The sequence below is a fragment of the Pinus tabuliformis genome, chromosome 2_1 (genome assembly GCF_031772625.1).
Source record: "Pinus tabuliformis cultivar Carrire ecotype Pingquan chromosome 2_1, CPIR1, whole genome shotgun sequence".
In the NCBI taxonomy this organism is placed as follows: Eukaryota; Viridiplantae; Streptophyta; class Pinopsida; order Pinales; family Pinaceae; genus Pinus; species Pinus tabuliformis.
The window spans coordinates 680,331,400-680,349,111 of NC_142299.1; positions in this window are offsets into that span (position 1 = coordinate 680,331,400).

Below are 17,712 nucleotides of genomic sequence, written 5' to 3' on the forward strand. Positions count from 1 at the left end.
ATATGTTCAAACTTTATTCCCTTTTTATTGACTTTCTAACCCAATACTAATATTATTTGCAAAACCTTCATAGATCACTTGCTAGAATACGATGTATCATAATGGTTCTATAAATACACTGATTGTTTTATCTTTGGTTTTAAAAATAACAACAATAAACCTTTAAATCAATGGTTTTGGAAACCATGACTAGCTAGTAAAAAATGGAATAGTTTATGATTATGAAAAGCAATAACATGGCTTTATGCTTTTAGAATTTTGATTTGATAACCATCGACATTTTTAGCTTTCTCCTTCACAATTTGTTTAACCCAACATTATATATAATTCAAAACAAAAAAAATCTAAAAATCAGGAGGGAGAGTGATACAGATATACTACAATTTGGAGATTGGATTTAGACATTCAAAAAAACATCAATAAATTGTTGGATGTTTTAGTTAGAACTTGTTGCAATTCCAATCATTACACATAAATTCTTATTAGTAGATGGGGATTGGAAATGTTTTCTAGATTAACATAGAAGTTGTCCCATTTTCGATGTAATGAGATTTGAAACCAACTATGGTTTTCTAAGTGAGGTCATTGTCTAGATCCATAGCTTCATAATTTGATTGTAGTATAATTGTGCCACTTGTTCTAAGTGATAATTGTGATGAGTAGTCATTATTTTTAAATCATATGTGGATAGATATTAAAATGTGTAATTAAGACACATATATTCATTACCTATAAGTTCAAGATACATTTTACCTCTATAATTCACTCATGAAATGCAATGTATTGTTAAAAATTAGAAGTGGTGACCATAGATTGGCTTCTTAGGGCCTCAATGAGGGAAGCAACCAAAATATGGACAATATTGAAGAGAGTATATACCTCTCCATATAAGTAGCTATCCTTGTGTTCATTAATTATGTGAGGAGAATTCTCTCAGAATTGAATGATATATTAGTTGCATGGGCTTGAGGTGATGAGCAAAGCATCTAAAAAATTAAGAACTAATAATCATGAATTTTCTAGTAGAATTAGAGTTTATAGAAGTTGGTCTTAAAATAAGATAAAAGTGGACTGCTAATACACTTTTGTAATAGTGGGTCTAAGGTTTGAGGGTGGCATCCCATCCCAAAACACAAGTTGGAAAGATGATTCGATGGTTAATGTGGGGTTCTATGATGGGAGGGTTACCTAGAAAAACTAAAAAATTAATAGGAATGTGAATGTTAGGTGCATTACAAAGTTGTAATTCTCATAAGACTAAGAAAAATGAAACCATAGGAATAATACATGTAAGGTTTATAACAAAATGGCTATGGGTGGGAGGGAATACTCTAGAATAGAATGATATATGAGTGAAGATGAATCACAATTATAAGAGAAGACTTAGGAATGGTGATGTATTTTTTTGCATTGAAGGGTGATCCAAGTGAAAAGGAATTTTCCAAAATGGATCTAATGGAATGTGGTGTGTGGTGTGGAAATTTGTTCTCAAAACCTAATTTTTAAGGGATATAGGGATCCCTTAGTAAGATAAAGAACCAATTGAAGAGAAATGGAAATTGTCAAACCAAAGAATGTAGCATGAAGAGGGAAGCACATAGTTAGAAAGAAATGGGAAGATAAGGGAAAGTAGCCTAAGGAAGATACATGGGTTCGCAGGGCTCCTGCAAAGGAACCTGAGTTTGACTTGGAAAGTGCAAAAGAGACGTTTATGGAAGCTAAGAAGAGCTTCACGGAAGCCTCCACTTCAGGTAGTAAGGACCAATCAGAACCAGAAATGGATCCTTCCATGCTTACTACCTTTTTGGAGACCTACATGAAGCTGTTATGGGACAATAGGGTTGTTAAAGGACTATAAGAGTTGATCACTCGGTCCACGGGATCAGGAGAGCCACACGTAGTTTGGAAGGTGCGAAAGCATGCGTTGCGCACTGGGAGGGAGATGCGATTAACAATGTAGATTGGTGAATATGAAATGGATCAGTTTATCCTGGACTTGGGATCATATGCGAATGCGTTACCTAAGCAAACCTGGGAATGCATGAGGAGGCCCATGTTGTAGTGGTCCCATGTTCAATTATGAATGGCGAACTAGCAAAAGATCGTGCCTATGGAAAGGTTGCAAGGAGTAACAATCAATATTGAAGGCGCGAGCACACATACAGACTTTGAGGTGATAGAGATTATTGATGAAAACAATCCTTATCCCATGTTATTGGGATTAGATTGGGCAACTGATATGAATGGTGTCATCAATATGAATAAGAGGAAGATGATATTTGAGAAAAAATCACTACGCGCAGTTGTCCCCTTAGACGAATCCGAAGGAGCATGCTATACCGAAACCATGTGCAATGATGAAAGTGACGATGAGCTAGATTACATTTATGAGATAACCGTGCAGGACCAGGACCAGGTGAACCCGAATACGGATGGGAAAATATTGTGAGAGTGCGACAGCTCCTGAACTTCAGACTCAAACGAGGAGGTAGAATGCTAGAAGAATTGGTTGCACGAGGTGACGACGCTAAATCGCAACATGATGATTAGATCATTCAGTCGCGTAACGACAGAAGCAAGGGAACTATCAACACACGGTAACGTGATAAGGGTAGGGGAATTCATGGACAACTCTAAAAATGCAGTACTAGAATAGTTGCGGTACACGCCACTGGAAAGGGCACTGTTCACGCCTCCTACACGCGGAGGAAGTACACTTCCAACAACCATGGTAAGTTGGCGTGAGGGTGAAAGATGGATGTGATCACAGGTTGGAAGCCCCTAGCACCAGATGAAAGTCGGGCATCCAAGACAAAGAAGGTTGCACACTCACCTGTATCGATAGATGTGGGCTGTGCCATCCACAACCATGCACTCCAAACTAAACATCGACACTCAGAACCAACTGCAAGAATAGAAAAGGTGACATGCACTACAAAAGTCCCACCTAGAAACATCCAAAAGGGTATGCGGGACGCTGAGCATGGTTCACCAGGCCAGACAAACTACTTAGGACTAGCGCGTACCAACATTTCAATGGGCCCTAGGGCCATGTACAAGAATTGGAGTGCAACGACAATCCTAAAGATGACGGGCATGGTTGAGACCATAAGTTTGGGAGTAAATAACCGTCACATAATGGAAACGATTTTTAGGGACTAGGGTGAAGGAGTTATGCAGCCGCGCAAGAGTAACTATATGTAGATTTAGGAAACCATTCGGCAAGGGTACGTGAAAGTTCACGAGCTCAAGGAATATTGAGTACAGTTGAGGGAGAAAAGTAGGATCCTGGGTGAAGAAATCAAGAAACTGGAAACCAAAATCACACAGGTCAGTCGTGCTGAGAAGCTAAGCTTGACAGAACAACAAGTAGGCAGCCGCACTATGACAGTAGAATAATTTGCGACTTTTGTACCATGGTTGTTGCCACACCCCACTAGAAAAAAAATCGGGGGAGTGCACCATATAAAGACAAACGCGAAGCACAAACAGACATGGGGTACCCACGAACTAGGCTAGAAGGTGTAGGGAAGCTTTGCATGGGTGGCGTAACCACCTGACTATCCATAGAAAGCACAGTCTCACTACTCCAAGCAGTTGGAAGAGAGCGCAAGACTATAAAGGAGTTTGTACGGAAGCAACACTATAGGAGGATTGCGCATAGGATCAGTCGGTTCTATAGGTTGTACCCGCACATAAGAGGCCACGCGGTCGTGTAGGTAGACTGGGAAGTGACCATTAGGGTCACTGTTCATGATGAGACATCCCATTTAAAACACCAAGGAGCGGGCAATGGGTAATTAAGACATGAAGTCAGCCCTAGATTTGAAACAATCTACTACTAAGATCACATTAATGAGGCGATGGAGGGGGGAATGGTCGAATTTGAATTCTGGCAGGCCTATAAATCACCAAGGGTTTGAAGCATTACTAAAAGAGACGTAGTATCTTCTGAACCGAGCAATGTCGACAACCAAGGAAGCCACACCAAACCCGATGTCACTGGTAGGGGATGCAGCAGAAATCCCAAAATCGCCATGAACACCAAGGCCTAAGACGGACCCACTAGTAGCAGGACCGGTCCGTATGTCTTCGCAAAACCCACAGTTTGGATAGATATCTATGGGAGATAAGGGTAAAATGGTGAATATTTATAGCGATGATGACAAGGAGGATCTCCATGCATTTATAGAAGAGGTTGAACTAGAAGTAGAAATGGAGGAAGACATACAGCCAGGGCGGCAGTCGCAAAAATGCCCAAATGTGTCCCTCCATAGAAGGGGAGATTCAGAGTACCTAAAGATTTGGATACTGTTAAGAGCAACCTCAAAAACCTAGTCCTCCCTAAGGGCATTCTGTTTGAAGGATCAACTTTGGGTCGCGTACCTATGATGAAGTTTGAAGACTAGGACCTTGTAGATAGTGAAAGGTTCCCTCATTAGGAAACTAGCCAACTAATGAAACAGAGCAAGGAAGGTGGAATTACATCGTTGCAGCCATGAAAATGGCTGCACAGGGTGGAGGAGGCCTGGGTACTCCACAACCTATGGATCCCACATTTTCATCGCGCCCCATCATGATATTTGTCATCAGGCAGCTGCTTTGCCTGGTCCACGATGGGTACTTGTGGCTAGAGGAGCCCATTCCCATCACAGTTGAGCTTATTCATAAGATTTCTCAGCTTCCCTGTACAGGAACGGACCACGCGGAGATTACTAGTACAAGTGGAGACATGGCGATTGCAGAGGACATGAAAAAGAAGTATCAGTTGGAGAAAAAGCAGAGGGGTTAAATTATTACTGTAATTTGGAGCAAACCAGTCTGCATAGCCACCCAATTGCTGGTAGGAAAAGTAATGGGAAAATGTCAGGGTAAAGAAGTACCAGCAACAATCATCGTACTTGCCGAACAATGCACAAAGGGGGTGTGGTTCAACTGGGCACAGTTCCTCTACAAGGAATTCCTCACGAATTATAGGGAGACCCAGGAGCTGGGAAAGACCTTCCACTATGTGTGGCTTCTCTTATCAGTAATTTTGATTGCAGGAGAATTGCTGGAGGAAAATCTGTTTCCTCCCATGGACCAGGATTTACTAGAGGCAGCCAGATATGCGTCACTCTGAGCAACAAAGGCTGCTATGCAAATTTGCAAGACCAAGATCTTTTGGATACTCATGGAGGAGAGTGTCCGAAAGTGGATCAATAAATGGCCGCACCTCTCCCCCACAGTATATGATAGTCTTCGAAGCTTTGCAAATTTTAAGGCCAATATGTACAACGTGTACATCAGGGCATGGAAGGACCCACAACAGAAATAGACCACCCTCCCCTTCATCACAATTAACGATGTTGTGTTCGCAATGCTCGACTCCTAGACAATGGAATGGCGTGCACTGGATGTAGAAGCGCGCGATGAAGCAGTGGTGCAAAGACAGAAGGATGCCACTAAACTGCTAGCACAATAGAGGCAGAACGAACAACTCGCCAAGGAGGCGAGGGCCTCTTGCAAGGCAACAAATGCCACCACAGCGCAAGAGGAAATAGGCCAAGACCAGCCAGTAGGAAAAGGGACAACCGATACAAGAGAAGGTGCAGACCCACAGCTAAAGCAACCGCACAGTGCGGAATGGTCAGGACCATAGAAGAAGACCAAAACTTCCAAATTAGATGGGGAACTGATTACACCAACTGAGGGTGACCTGTACAACAATGGCGACATAGTTTGCAAGGTCACCAAGGAAGCGCTCCAGGAATCAATGATGGAGCAGCAGAATGTGTTTTGGGCACTCCAGACGTAGCTCTAGGAACTACAGGTGTGATTGCCTCATCAGGGAACGGTAATAGTCTACGGGGCTATGTGTACCTCAGCCACCGAGTAGCTCTTGTGGGCCAAAATGGCTAATACCATCATGCTTCCAGAAGGAACACTAACTACATACATCCTGGAGGATAGAGTCACGGTAGGCTATCTCAACGGACTTGGCCTATACTTGGCAATGCTTCCGCGGGACATCTTATACCAGCTACAAGATGGAGTGACAATAGAGCTCCACGCTAGGGAAGGACGCGTGGTATAGATACTCAGCGAAAACTAAACCAATCTGGAGCAACTAAGCCTCCATCATGATGAAGCCGCAGTTCAGACTCAGCAGTTGGAGCATATCATCAAGGAAGCCTGTCGCCACGTCCCCAAGCTCAAGATTGCCACAGATTTACCAGTGGGGGTGCGAATCCACAAGCTGGCCAGTGGATTCCACGAGGGAAAGGAGGAAGCAACAAAGATCCATTTGGATCTTAACTTGCAGATTGTAGAACTATGGCTGGAGGGACAACCCTCTAAACCCCCGGAAGGCAAAGAGTAGCGCTATCACACCATTGAGTCGAGGTTGGAAGCAATACAGTGTGCCATACAGGACTCCACAGGCTTGCTAAATCAACCATTCTTCATGGTCACTTCACTACAGGAAGACCCAATATTACAGCGGTTAAGGACAGAAGCACGGGAGTTGCAGCAGCCCTATGATAATGTTTGGGGGACTGCACAAACGGTCGCCCTTACTCAGCAACTGGTCAAGATCAGCGAGGCCCAAGCTCTTAAGGAGCAGGTGGACGCTGCGCGATGGAAGGAAGTTGTGATTAAAACGCATCCAGCCTTTGCTTGAGGAAGCATTCACGGTCACCGCTAACATCAAATGGAAGTTGGTGCAAATGCAGGGTATATATGCGATAAGGCAAGGAGGTGTCCTTAATGATGACGCATCAGAGATATGCACAGAACTAATACAGTGGAAAGCGAAAGAATGTGCTGTAGACTTAGCGAAGTGCAAAAGATATTGGATGACCTCTGTGCAAAAATCACCGCACCAGCCAAGTGACTCGGGACGAGTCACAATGATTGTGTTGGGGGCCTTTTGCGTAGTGGATTCCCCATAGCAAGTTTTGGGGATTGAAGCCTGAAGTTTTGGTAAATGAAATGTAAAGAACCTGCAAAATGCAGGTGCAGAGCACAAGAATCTAGGGTTGTCCTCCCTAAGATAATGTAAGTTAATGTAAAGTCTGTTGACCTACCCATGGTCCGCAGACCATGGGATTGTATAAATAGATTGAGGCTCTAAGTGTAAGAGTCAGTCTTGATGGATCAGATGATGCAATAGAAACATGTGAAGGTATAATTAGAAAGAGAAGTAGATCTGAAGGTATTGAGTCATAGCAGTAAGGTAGAGGCTCTGCAGCTAAGTGTGCAGAGGCCTAGAAGAGTCTGCAGTTGAGTGCACGGACCCCTACAGCTGAGTGCGCAGGAAGGAGTTGAGTCTGTATTGAAAAAGGTGTTAAAAACATTATTAATAAAGATTAGTGGAATTTATATATTGTGCAAACAATTTATAGATCTGAAATTGAATGTTATGCATTGATAATACCTGTTGATTTATCTACGCGTACTTGAATGCATGCTTATAATTAGTAATCTTGGTGATAGTTAATTAACTAAAACCAAATTAAGGAAGAAACGAGCGATTGATATTGATCGCACCATGGCAAAAGCTGCACGATGGTAGTCCCGCAGAACACCAGAAGCTTTTGGGTACGCAAAGGTTGGATCAGGCATTAATCTCCCTCATCAAGGCATCCCTAGGGTGCAGAATCCTGGTTCCAGCACCCTCCCATACTACCTTAGGTGAGACCTTAGTCGATGCTTCACAGACTGTTGCCGAAAGGGCTAGTAGTACCAGGATTTTCTTGGCTAAACTCACTACTGAACCTGGGTTAGGCCCCTAGTAGCCAATAGCTGACCATTATTATCCCAGAGATACAACACTCACAACATTATGGTTATTTAGGAAATGGAAAGGAAAGGATGGAACTACTGTCAATCTAGGAAAATTTCCATCCGAACGACATCACATAACTACAAAATCTCATTCATATACCATGAATATAGAAATCAACAAGGACACCTTATAACCAGAAAATCTCATTCATATACCATGAATATAGAAATCAACAAGGAAATCACACATGCAACCTATTACATGTAAAGAAATCTAGTTGTAGCTTCCAATCTAGCGGCTTCCTTACGCCTTTTTGGTTTCCTTTGCCTTCTTTATCCAATACAAGTAAATACTAGAGTGATCCAAGAGCTCTCTAAGTGTGTAAGAGTATGAGAGAATGGGAGAATGAAATGAGAGCTCCAAAACTGAACTAACAAAAGCTATAAACTAATCCTCATAAGCCTTTTTATCGTTGAGGCCTCTTTTTTCTTCATTTTCCTTCATTTCTCTTCTAATTTCACTTACATGCAAATATACGTCACTTCACCTTCCTTTAATCCTATTTTTTTGTTTCATAAATAAAATGCCAATTACTTCCACTTTTACTTTTCCAATTCTATATCCATTAATTAATCACAAGTTATTCCCATCACTATGTTTTGCACAACACAGCTTGGAATATACGTTCGATGACATTGTTCTTATTTTATTTACATGTAAAATTAACTAAGGGATGTTATGATAATCAAAATGAATATCAAGGTTCAACATTATATATATTTTCTATTTAAATTAAGACAATTAATTACAGTGCAACAAGTGATTACAATACAACTAGAAATTACGAACTGGATGATGAAAAGAAGGATTTTTATTGTGAGCATGGAGAAATTGGACCTTGGAGCTTAGATCTAAAGACATGTCATTACGCCACTACATAATAGTGGATGGGACGCAAGAAGAAGTCCACAAACCAAATGACGAAATCACTATGGCACAACAACCATATTCTAACTATGATGGACCAACAAAATATCACTAAATTCATTCTCATGTACCCAAAAAAATTGAAATGAACATAATGAACATCAAGGAGAAATAATTAATCCAAAATAACAAACACAAGAACCAATTGCAAAGTGCATTCCACCACCTCCCAGAAAGGAAATTATCCAATTATTTCAAAAAAATGAATGAAACCTATAGTTACATTAGCAACTATTATAGGAAAACCACAACCTAATACTCTAAATTATAAGGAAAACACAAAAAACATAATGTAATCATACTAATAGATTCTATTGTACTTATAATTAAATTTTGGTCATTCTTTTTCTAAGCAACTAAACCTTTTTGTGTGCCCAAGCAAGGACATCACCATTATCGTTGCAAATGAACAAAAGTTAAAAACGTAGGAATATGTCATAAAGTTTCAGTTCAGATACAATAATTGGAACTACAAAATAGACTTCATGCTCCACTGAATAAGGATATTAATATTGTGCTAAATGTTGAATGGTCGATGAAACTGGGAAATTATAACACAAACATTGAGTAACCATTCTTGGAGTTCAATTAGTAAGGTAAATACAAAAAATTTTATGATGTTGAAGGTTCGCATCCTAAGAAGAATCAATTACAATTACCAAGAAGGGGTAAAAAGTGCACTCAAATATACAACAACAAAAGCAATTGTTATAAAGCATGCATATTTCACGTTAAATAATTATGTTAAAAGAGTTCATAATATGATGAAAACAATAAATAATATTGTCATGAAATCTTAAAGCATGAACAACGTCAAACACATAAAAACACATAAAACACATTCCACCATAGATTGTGCTCAAATTGAGAGTCTTATTTACCATGATTTGGGGTAAAAGCATTCCTTGAGAGGGTGGCGATGTTATAAACATAATAATAACAATAAAACAAAATAATAATTTAAGGAAAATTGAAAGGGAACATAATTTTTCACCTCATGACTAGTCAATGACTAAAGTAGAAAATCACGAGGCTCATTATGAAATCACCAGTCTTATCATTTATTTATTACTCCATATATATTTCATATGATTATAGAATTCTACTTGTAGTTTTAATGATAAATTTGTTCATTCATCACAATACCCTCAAATATATTAACTTTGTGTTGGGAATTATAAGAAAATTAGAATTAAATTTTTAGTTTTGAATTGGGACTCAAATTTTTCCACATCACATTCTACATCACATCCCACTTAACTTTCCAACTCACCTTATGTGACTAAGTCGAGACTGCCACATCTCTTTGTGCTGACCTCTACCTTCCATGTGTCACATTCCAATTGTCCGGTTGGTCGGTGAAAAAATTTCTTCCTACCATATATCATACTCTATTATTGCCATGTGATCATCTCTATCACAGGCTTTCCATGTCAATGCCAACTATTGTATTGTCACATGTCCACTAGCTGGGGTCCATCTACAATGATTTGGAGATTGGATTTAGACATTCAAAAAACATCAATATATTGTTCGATGCTTTCATTAGAACTTGTTGCAGTTCCAATCATTACACGTCAATTATTATTAATCGATGGAGATTGAATATTTTTTTTAAATTAACATAGAATTTGTCCCATGTGTCGATGTAATGAGAGTTGAAACTAACTATGGTTTCCTTAGCAAGGTCCTTGTCTAGATTCATAGCTTCATAATTTGATTGCATTATAGTTGTGCCACTTCTTCTAAGTGATCATTCTGATGAGTAGTCATTATTCTTAAATCATATGTGGATAGATATTAAAATACGTAATTAAGCCACATATTCATAACCTTAAGTTCAAGATACATCTTCTCTTTATAATTCAACGATGAGATGCAATGCCTTGCTTTCAATTAGAAGTGGTGACCCTAGATTGGCTTCTTAGGGCCTCAATGACAGAACCAACCAAAGCATGGACAATATTAAAGAGAATATATACCCCTCCATCTAAGTATTTATCCTTATATTCAGTCATTATGTGAGGAGAATTCTCTCTGAAGTGAATGATATACTAGTTGCATGGGCTTGAGGTGATGAGGGAAGGCTCAATGAAATCAAGAACTAATAATCATGAATTTTATAGTAGAATTAGAGGTTATAGAAGTTGATGTTAAAATAAGAAAAAAGTGGACTGCTAATACAGTTGTGTAATAGTGGGTCTAAGATTGGAGGGTGGCATCCCATCCAAAAAAGCAAGTTGGAAAGATGATTCCATGGTTAGTGTGGGGTTCTATGATGGGAGAGTGACCTAGAAAAACTATACAATTACTAGGAATGTGAATGTTAGGTGCATTACAAAGTTGTCATTCTCCTAAGACTAAGAACAAAGAAACCATAGGAATAATACATCTATGGTTTATAACAAAAGGGCTATGGGTGGGAGGGAATCCTCTAGAATAGAATGATATATGAGTGAAGATGAATCACAATCATAAGAGAATACTTAGGAATGGTGATGTATTTTTTTGCATTTAAGGGTGATCCAAGTGCAAAGGAATTTTCCAAAAAGGAATTGGATTTAATGAAATGTGGTGTGTGCGGTGGACATTTGTTTTCAAAACCTATTTCCAAAGGATATAGGGATCAGTTAGTAAGATATAAAACCAATTGAAGAGAAATGGAATTTGTCAAACTAAAGAATGTAGCATGAAGAGGGAAGCAAATAGCTAGAAAGCAATGATGCCCAAAAATAAGGGCATAAGAAAAATATATAAAATAAGAGTGTCATTGTGAAATTGTGTCATCTTATTCCTCTTAGACAATGGATTTATATTGTTTGAAAATGTTTTCACACAAAGATGCAGTCATTTCAATAGCTAAAATACAAAATAAATAGACCAATGTGCCTAGCCCAAAGGCTAGAATGATGAAAAATATTAATTATATGCCCACATATCAAATAAATTCCATGTGAATGTGAAAGAAATAAGGGGATAAATCTCAATAGAGCTAGATAATTGCATGGGTGTAACCTCCTTAGGAAATGTACATAGATGTTCCACATTAGTTAGGAAGACTTTTGTATTTCCTGTTAGTTGTTATGTGTTTGTACATTATATAGCTAATCATAGAAATACTATGAATAGTGGGAAGGATGGCTTCCATGAAGCTGACAGGATAGGACATATTGTTTCTATTTTCTCGTTTGGAAGACCCAAAGTTACTTTACAATTATTTTCTAGACTAAAATAGGCATTTTGGATTCCAGTAATCCTTTCTTACTGTTATAGTTTTAGTGACTTTAGGGTGTTTGCATAAAGTAAAGTTTCATGTTTCATACTAAAATTTAGCGTAAGTGATGATTTATTATTTTGACAGTCATAACCTTTTTCTATTAATGTTTACTCTCATACCCATGACATAATATAAATCCTTTTTATTTCTTAGTAACTTGATGAGATCATAGGAACTCTTTGGCATAGGAACAATATCATCAATGTAGAGAAGAACAATGATGGATTTTCTAGTTAAAGTAGTGCCACCACAATCAACTTGTCCTAAACATGCCTCTAACTTGCCAATGTAAATGAAAAATAGGGTAAAAGATAAAGAACATCCTTGCTTAAATCCTATATCACAAGTAACCTCCTTTGTCCAACCATTAATGTTCCTAAACATAGTAATAACATTTTTATACAACCTTTGAAAATGGCTCTCAACTCGAATGGACTCTTGAACTCTCTTTATATATTCCAAACGATAATTTCATACACTTTATCAAATACTTTCTTGGATTTCACAAAACAACACAAGGTATTTGATTTATTATGATTCCTCTCCTCTATAATGACCTTAAGCTAAATCCAGCTGGTCCATAGCAGAATGAAGGCTTCTAAATTTTCTCATGCTTTATTCCCTTTTCCTTTACTTTATAACCATATATTAAATACTCTTTGCAAAAATTTTATACATCCCTTTGCTAGAATACCGTGCATCATAATGGATCTATAAGTATAGGGATTGTTTTATCTTTGCTTTTTAAATTAACAACAATGAAGCTTTAAGTCAATGGTTTTGGAAACCATGGTTGGCTAGTAAATTTTATAGCTTGTGAATATGAGGGATAAGAACATGACTTCCTATTTCTAGAATTTCCATTTGGTAACTTTCAACATTCTTAGCTTTCTGCTTTACAACTTTTTAAAGACAACAATATATATATATATATATATATATATATATATATATATATATATATATATATATATATATAACTCTTCCTTTTTTACAAGGATTTGACATTGGCCATGATACTCGAAGATTAATAAATAAAATCTATAAATCGGGAAGGGGACTGATATAGATATTCTATAATGGAAGCAAAAGAGAATGTCAAGGTGAGTTGTAGTGGTGGGCCTTTTACTATAAATTAATAAATTGACTAGGGTGTAAATGAATAAATTGATTAGGGGTATTTAGGGGTTTCTAATCCCTTTGTAGAAGGAAACATTCATTAGATCCCTTAAATAGAAATCCTCGTATTTAAGTATGAATTTTAATAAATCAATGTAGTCATTTTATTTTCCTTATTTTTGCTAATTAAAATTTATGTTTATATTGTTTTAATATGAAATTTTAAAAATATAAATTTTTTTATTCATTTATATTTATATAATTGAAAATAACATATTTTTATTTTCATTATTTAGGTAATTTAATCTCACAAAATTGTAAATAAATAAAATAATAATATTAAATAATATTTTACTTATTTAATAGAATGTTTTTAGTTATTTTATATTAATTTAATTAATTATTATATTTTTATAAATTTAAATGGTTTTAACAAAATAATTGACTCATATGTGTGAATGAGGAGGAAAGAAATGTCGATAGACAATAAGCTATTACAAAAATAATTATCAAAGCATTATAGCTCACCATGTCACTAACAAGAAACATATTAATCATTCTACTTAACAATTAAAACTAAACCCAATTGACATTATAAATTTGAAAACTTTTAACAAAATACATCTACTAATAAAAATGTGAGGCTCGTATATTTACACTGAGAAAATAAATCATTCTATGTCAAAAATGTAAAAGAGTAATGCATTTTTATCAAAATGTATATTATGTTTATGAACTAGCTTTATATATTTACATTTTAAAATGTAATAATATTATTTTTTCTTATGTTTATTTGTGAACCAAAGTGTAGACAAGTTCCATCAACACATGATCATAACTTTGAGTTATGAAAGGTTTTGCAAACCAATTTGGTTATTTTTAAGCAATGTAGGGTTAAGTTGAAATTCACCTATATACTCATGGTTTAAATGTTTATAGGTAACAAAAATTAATCTTAACAATTAATAAATATTTTATTTTACTCTCAATAATACTATGGCGAACATGTATGTAGAGAGTGGTTTTTTGTTGATATTGAGTCGGAGCTTGAATTCCATATCATATTAGTTGTATATGAGCTAATACTCTTCTTCATGTTATGAAATTTGTTTGTGTATAGAAGACTTGTTTAATCATTTTTGTATAGAAGATTTTTTTAATGGTTACATATATCGTAAGAGTCTGAAGAATGCATCAAAGTTCAGGTTAGCCTTCCAACAATTTTATTCTAGCGAAAATATGCATATAGTGCAATAATTATTTATTTTAGTCACTCTTCATTGCAACAAATCACTGATAAACACAATCAACATAGAAAATAAATAATAATACATAGTAATAAATAATAAAGATATATAGAGCACACAGGTTGACATATACAAATATTGTTACACCTCAGGATATCTATTGACCCTTCAAACCACACTTATATATGTGGTATGATATAAACGATACTGATCAAAAAATCACAACCGATGAAACCCGAAAAGCTATGCATCAAAAACAATTGTTGAGACCTGAAAGATGAATGGGATTTTGTACTCATTACCAGGTCACGGGGAGCTAAAAGGGAGAAAGAGAGGGGCCTAGAGTGGTGCGCCCATCGAAAGGCTAACGGATTGTTGGATGATGCACAAGAGAATGTGGGAGCACCCACTTCTCATCATAAGTAGAGGAGGTCACTTGAGAGGTACACTATATAAGTGTCACTTATGGGAAAATGTGTTATGACATAGCCATCTTCCTTTAAGGAAGCAGTGCAACTATCTGTTTAGATTGATGCCATGGTGGAGGAGTATGACTCCACGGTTCATAACTGTGTTTGGGAGGTGGTCCCAAGACCAGAGGACAATTTAGTGGTGAGCCCCTGTTGGCTTTACAAGGTAAAGGAAGTTGCATATGGTAGTGTGGAGAAGCACAAGGCTAGATTTGTGGACCGTGACTTTTCATGGGGAGAGGGGGTTGACTATGATGAAACCTTTTCTCCTATTGCAAGCTACTCATCAATCACATATATATTGTCACTATCAGTGCACATGGGTTGGAAGACGTGTCAGATGGATGAGAATACAACCTTCCTTAATGGCATGATCGAAGAAGAGGTGTACATAGAGAAAACTGAAGGTTTTGAAACCTTTGACCGTGATTTGAATGTGTGCTGACTCAAGAGAGGATTGTATGTACTAAAGAAAGCACCCTATTCTTGGTACACCAGGATAAACAACTACTTCACTAGGTTAGACTTCATGAAGAGTGAAACAGATGAGACTTTGTACCAGATAGTGGTGGAAGGTCCACTGTTGATCATTATACTTTATGTTGATGATCTCATACTCACAGGTGATGATTAGCTAATCAAATATTGCAAGGATGAAGGTATGGCAGGGAGATGGGGAGCTCTTTGTGTCTCACGGAAAGTATGCCAAAGAGATACTCAAGAGATTTCGCATGGAGAGAAACAAACCCATGGAGACTTCTCTAGAAGGTAACTGGAGGAAGGAGGATGCTACTTCAAGGGAAGTTTTGGAAGTTATTGTTTATAGGAAACTTGTGGGTTCACTCATGTACTTGGTGAACACACGATCAGATTTGTGCTATGCATTTAACTAACTTAGTGAAGTGATGGTTAGGCCTACCAATCTGTATTCGAAGGTGGCATAGCATGTGTTGATATACCTTAGGGGAGTTACTTAGTATGGATTATGGTATGATAGATAGTGAGAGTGAAACTTCGAGGCTTCACCAATGTAGATTGGGCAAGGCGTACATCTGACAAGAAGATCACATCAGGAGGGATCTCAATATTAGGTCAGCGATAGTTTCTTGGTATAGTAGGAAATAAAGATCGATTGCACTTAGTTCGGTAGAGGCAAAGTACACGGCTGCAAGTTAGGTAGCATGTGAGGCCATCTAGATGGGGAAGATCCTGGTTGGTTTGTTTGTTGAGCAGATGGATACAACTATGATTTACTACGATAATCAGAGTTGTATCAAACTCTCTAAAAATCCATTTTTTCATGATCATTCCAAGCATATTGATAACCGATATCAACATCTGAGGTATTGTGTATTAAGGCGGATTATGCTGTTAGAGTACATTCCCACAGAGGAGCAAGATGCTGACTTTTTGACAAAGGAATTGTCAAGATGTCAATTCGAGTTACAAAAAGACGGGATTGGGGTAGATGAAAATCCATTTCTTGTTGAGAGGGAGTGTTGAGAAATGGCAACAAGAAATTCTAGTATAATTTTTCCTTGAATTAACATGAGAATTCAAATCGAATTATATTCTCATAGAAATGTGTGAATAGTTAAAATTAAGTTGAATTAACTTAATTAGCTTAGGTATTTTGAGTTTGAAGCCTTTATGTAGTCATGTATATGCTCTCCCTAAGTTTTTTCGGTCCAATATGAGTTTAAATTGAGTTGGAAATTAGATCACTCACTTTACTGAGTTAAGTTCAACTAAATTAGTTCTAAATTATTTTTGGACCTAATAGAGGACTAACAATCAGTTGGAGCATTAATGCATCCACTAGTGCTACTCCAGCTAACTAAAGATTTCCTCATGATAAACTCATGCATGTAAGTTCAGAGAAAGACCTGGTTGATACTAGAGTGCAGGGACAATATACAATGAGTGGTATTATTTACTAGAGTGTAAATATAATGCATTCATTAGAGATTTATCCTATGTTTGGATTACATAGTTTTGGAAGCATGAATTCATTTTAAATGTGGGTTATTCATACTAAGAATTACAGAAGAGATTAGGGACTTGGAGAGCTTCTGAATAGGCTAAGGGATTTGGCTTGAGCTATCTTTTGAGCTCAAAGAGTTCATAATACTTGTGCGGAATTGATCTAGTGAGAACAAGCTTTGTATCTTCACTCATATTTATGATATATGCAATACATATTGCAGGGTTTTGAGTAGTGGCTTCCCCATATATGTCTTGTGTTATGTACCATTCATTTATCTTCTTCTTGTTAATATTGTTTTCATCGATCTATTGGCTTCCATTGGTTGAAAGTAGAAGTCAATTATTGTCCTATGATTTAGTACATTGCATGAGCTTGTGAATCTACAGGATGCTTCTAACTTGCCAATGTAAATACAAAATAGGGTACAAGATAAAGAGCATCCTTGCTTAAATCCCTTTGCTAGAATACGGTGTATCATAATGGTTCTATAAGTATAGGGATTATTTTATCTTTGCTTTTAAAAATAACAACAATGAAGCTTTAAGTCAATGGTTTTGGAAACCATGCTTGGCTAGTAAATTGAATATCTTGTGAATACGAGGGATAAGATCATGGCTTCCTATTTTTAGAATTTCAATTTGATAACTTTCAACATTCTTAGATTTCTCTTTTACAACATTTTAAAGCCAACAATAAATAAATAAATAAATAAATATATATATATATATATATATATATATATATATATATATAAACAAAAAGCTCTTCCTTTTTTACAAGGATTTGGCATTACCCATGATATTAGAAGATTCATAAATAAAATCTATAAATCGAAAAGGGGAGTGATATAGATATCC